This window comes from Physella acuta, unplaced genomic scaffold, assembly GCF_028476545.2.
Source record: "Physella acuta isolate Inbredline_101_S28 unplaced genomic scaffold, ASM2847654v3 ptg000854l, whole genome shotgun sequence".
Classification (NCBI taxonomy): Eukaryota; Metazoa; Mollusca; class Gastropoda; family Physidae; genus Physella; species Physella acuta.
The window spans coordinates 2,892-8,184 of record NW_026732371.1 but is presented as its reverse complement, the minus strand read 5'-3'; the positions used below and the strand labels follow the sequence as shown (position 1 = coordinate 8,184).

Below are 5,293 nucleotides of genomic sequence, written 5' to 3'. Positions count from 1 at the left end.
CCAGTGGATGGTGGTGGTGATGGTGGGGGGGGGGGAGGTGACACCAGAAAAAAACAACTAACCTTAATAAAAACAACAATATGGTTTTTGAGTTATTTAAGTTATGTAAACCTTGACACAGATCTTTTATATTTCAGATTATGTAAACCTTGATACAGATCTTTTATATTTCAGATTATGTAAACCTTGATACAGATCTTTTATATTTCAGATTATGTAAACCTTGATACAGATCTTTTATATTTCAGATAGCCAACAATCAGATGGCCAACAATCAGATGGCCAACAATCAGATGGCCAACAATCAGATGACCAACAATCAGATGGCCAACAATCAGATGGCCAACAATCAGATGGCCAACAATCAGATGGCCAACAAGCCAAGTCGAACAGCGGCCAGCTGGCCAAGTTTTTTCCTGGACAGTTTGGGGAGGGCCTCATCGAAGAACATCACGTGATCGACGGTGATGTAATAGGAGCCGTCTGACGTCATGCTGTCCTTGACCAGCTGCTTCACGACCGTCTCCGTCAGATCACTTCCGGGTTTTTTGACCACACATGCGCAGATGTTCTCCACGTTGATGTCGTCTGGGACCGGAACCGCCATGATCTCGAGTACTTCCGGGTGAGAGCTGATTGGTTTCTCGACCCACGCTGGGTAAGTTAGTACAATGCCTAAAATATTATGGGATGTTAGTACAATGCCTAAAATATTATGGGATGTTAGTACAATGCCTAAAATATTATGGGATGTTAGTACAATGCCTAAAATATTATGGGATGTTAGTACAATGCCTAAAATATTATGGGATGTTAGTACAATGCCTAAAATATTATGGGATGTTAGTACAATGCCTAAAATATTATGGGATGTTAGTACAATGCCTAAAATATTATGGGATGGTAGTACAATGCCTAAAATATTATGGGATATTAGTACAATGCCTAAAATATTATGGGATGTTAGTACAATGCCTAAAATATTATGGGATGTTAGTACAATGTCTAAAATATTATGGGATGTTAGTACAATGCCTAAAATATTATGGGATGTTAGTACAATGCCTAAAATATTATGGGATGTTAGTACAATGCCTAAAATATTATGGGATGTTAGTACAATGCCTAAAATATTATGGGATGTTAGTACAATGCCTAAAATATTATGGGATGTTAGTACAATGCCTAAAACATTATGGGATGGTAGTACAATGCCTAAAATATTATGGGATGTTAGTACAATGCCTAAAATATTATGGGATGTTGGTACAATGCCTAAAATATTATGGGATGTTAGTACAATGTCTAAAATATTATGGGATGGTAGTACAATGCCTAAAACAATTATGGGATGTTAGTACAATGTCTAAAATATTATGGGATTTAAGTACAATGCCTAAAATATTATATCATGTTACTACAATGTCTAAAATATTATGGGATGTTAGTACAATGCCTAAAATATTATGGGATGTTAGTACAATGCCTAAAATATTATGGGATGTTAGTACAATGCCTAAAATATTATGGGATGTTAGTATAATGCCTAAAATATAATGGGATGTTAGTATAATGTCTAAAATATTATGGGATGTTAGTACAATGCCTAAAACAATTATGGGATGTTAGTACAATGTCTGAAATATTATGGGATGGTAGTACAATGCCTTAAATATTATGGGATGGTAGTACAATGCCTAAAATATTATGGGATGTTAGTACAATGCCTAAAATATTATGGGATGTTAGTACAATGCCTAAAATATTATGGGATGTTAGTACAATGCCTAAAATATTATGGGATGTTAGTACAATGCCTAAAATATTATGGGATGGTAGTACAATGCCTAAATTATTATGGGATTCAAGTACAACGCCTATAATATAATGGGATGTTAGTACAATGCCTAAAATATTATGGGATGTTAGTACAATGCCTAAAACAATTATGGGATGTTAGTACAATGTCTAAAATATTATGGGATGGTAGTACAATGCCTTAAATATTATGGGATGGTAGTACAATTCCTAAAATATTATGGGATGTTAGTACAATGCCTAAAATATTATGGGATGTTAGTACAATGCCTTAAAATTATGGGATGTTAGTACAATGCCTAAAATATTATGGGATGGTAGTACAATGCCTAAATTATTATGGGATTTAAGTACAATGTCTAAAATATTATGGGATGTTAAGTCAATGTCTAAAATATTATGGTATGTTAGTACAATGCCTATATATTATGGGATCTTAGTACAATGCCTAAACTATAAGTCAGTACAGTGCCTAAAATATAATTGTATTTCAGTACAATGTCTAAAATATTATGGGATGTTAGTGAAAGGTCTAAAATATTAAGGGATGTTAATAAAATGTCTAAAATATTAAGGGATGTTAATGAAATGTCTAAAATTTTAGTGTAAGTTGGTACAATACCTACAGTATTATGGGATATTAGTACAATTTCTAAAATATTATTGGATATTAGTATAATGCCTAAAATATAATGGGATGTTAGTACAATGCCTTAAATATTAGTTTAGGTTAGTTCAATGTCTAAAAATGTGATTGGATGTTAGTGAAATGTCTAAAATATAAGGGTAAGTACAATTCCTAAAATATTAAGGTAAATTAGTCCATTTAGGGTAGGTTAGTCAAATACCTAAAATATATGTCTGAGATAAATGCTTCAATCTTTAACGGGGCATAAGACTCACTTTTGTGGACATTCCCATTTAGGAACATGTTCTTACCTCTAGAAATGACGTCACCACTTCGACACAACACAAAAACACGACCCTCGGGGCTGCAAAAAAAAAAAAAAAAAAAAAAAAAAAAAAAAAATTCAATAAACCCATTGTCAGCTAACTTAGGTACAATACCTTAACTTATTTTTCCAAAAGGTTCATAAACCTGTATACCATATATGATGTTAATAATCAACGATCAAAATTTTGCAATTTTGTAAATAAAAATGGGATCGGAGTGGTCGGGTCTGTAAACCTCATGGTTGCTAAACCGAAAAGTCCTGAGTTTGAACCACGGGCAGGTGAAGCTCAATAGCTGGTGACAGCAACCAAGCTGGGAGAAAATTCTCCAAAATCAAACAACTTGTAGTTCTTTCCTGGATGGACAAAGGCTATGGAAGCAAATCCAACAAGAAAAGCAGGCTGAATTCGAAATCAATGGCACGCAATACTTAATAGTGTTGGATATAATCACGCCAACAGTACGATTAAGTACTAAAAAAAAAACAAGATGAAAAAGGCAATGACATAAAACTAAATTCCATACTTCCATTTAAGTTAGTTAGTTTATTGTTCTTAAAGGGAAATAATCTATGTCTATTCAAACTAACCACTAAGAAATTAAATGGTAATGTAAAAGACAATGCGATTGATTGCATTTAATTTATAAAAACATAAACACACAAGATAAACTAGGGATTTTAATTAGATTAGGCATAGTTTATATATTTTAAATTAATAATTGAGAATAAATTAATTTATAAACATAAGCTTTATTAAAATCTTTATGTGTACTAAACCAAAAGTTTACTATAATTATTTGATATTTGTTTGTCTTTTATTGCATTAAAGGATGCGATTCTTTTTATCAAATCAAAAAGTAGCTGCTTTAACAAATATTGAGAAAACTGAGGAACAATATGAAAAACACAGAGCCAAATTAATAACGCTAAAAAAAATCCTTAAACAATTAGCCATGATTTCAGTGATTTGGAAAAGAGGGGGGCAAATATTGGTCCTGTTCAACTGTTTTCCAATATAGACAACCTCAGTCTTGATCCCGTTGATAAAAATGCAGTCATACATTCTCAGCTGTTGCAGTTTTACACATGGACCAACAAGATGCATGAGCTTGCACAGCAAGCAGTTACAATAATGGCACAGAACACCCTGAAGCGTACACAGTCTCCCAAATATACCGAAGCAAAAAAAAACGTGCTTGCTGCGTGTCTTACATCACCACAAACTGTAGAGCATCTTGTGATGGCATTAAATAAAGAATACCCAAACTCAAAGTTTACTCTGACACGACCTCTTGGAAGCTGTGGTGTCATACAGATTGAATTGGGGCGAACACTAAGAGCAAATGTTGTATTGCGTGATCTGACAATTGAATGGGTTAAAGTGAAAGGGTTTGACGAAACCTTTCAAACTGAAGATGGCCAGTTTGATATTTGGTCCAATTCTCGCTATCAAGTTTTCCAAAAAGATTACACATCATGCAGTTGCTGCATCTTTGCATTACTATGCACCAGCCATTCCAGAAATAGTTGTAAAATCATTTGTGCTGTGGCTGGAAAGGGTTTGGCACTTTGTTTTCAGCTCCTTGTGTGAAGTGTGGCAAATATTTACAGAACAATATGCCATCAACATGGTGGGACTATCGCAGTAGAGAAGCATTTCATGATCTGTGCAGGATGTAAATAGTTCCAAGTTTCCAATATGGGATGTATTACATACATAGTTCCACTGTGGAATGTATGTATGTACGTATGTTTACATTGATATGTACATATTTTGTGAGAAAGGAATTAGTGAATAATTGTCCATTTTTATTGTTGTCGTCATAAGCTATACATTGTACATAAATTTACTTTGAAAAAAAAAACAAAAAAAAAAAGCACTTACATGAACTGATGTTGAAATTATTTTAAATTTATGTTTTTCAAATCCCGAACAGGCCAGCAATGAGTATCCTATTTTTTGTATTTTGTGATTGTATATATATATATATATATATATATATATATATATATATCATATATATCATATATAGGCCTATATAATATATATAGGGGGGGGGGGGGGCTAACAGTTTTTTGCGGGGTGGCCCTTTTTTCTAGTTCCGCCACTGAACCAAACCCTAACCACAAACACTAATATAAACTCTAACCCTCATCACAACCGTACCACAAACATAAACAAACATAAACGCAAGCGCAAACTAAAACGTGAACATGAATATAAACAAAAAAAAAATAAAATAAACAAATAAACAAACAGAAACAGAAACCGTAACTCTCACCACAACCACAAACATAAACACAAATTTGAATTTGTTACTAATGTAATTATTATTTTATTAAATCATCTAACACGTAAAGGGATTTATTTTGTACCAATTTTTTAGATAAATTATAGTTTTGTCAAAGGTAATTTTGGTTCGTTTTGTTCTTTACATTTGACGTTAGTTAAAATGTTGTTACTAAACAAACATTTTTTTAAGAAATGATAAATATTGAGTTTTTCCAGACAACAATAA

General features: G+C 32.8%; 1 pseudogene; it reads left to right on the top strand.

Moving 5' to 3' along the window:
- The first annotated feature begins 3,604 nt into the window (after window positions 1–3,604).
- LOC131952119 (mediator of RNA polymerase II transcription subunit 27-like) lies at window positions 3,605–4,552 on the top strand (annotated as a pseudogene).
- Window positions 4,553–5,293: the final 741 nt, after the last annotated feature.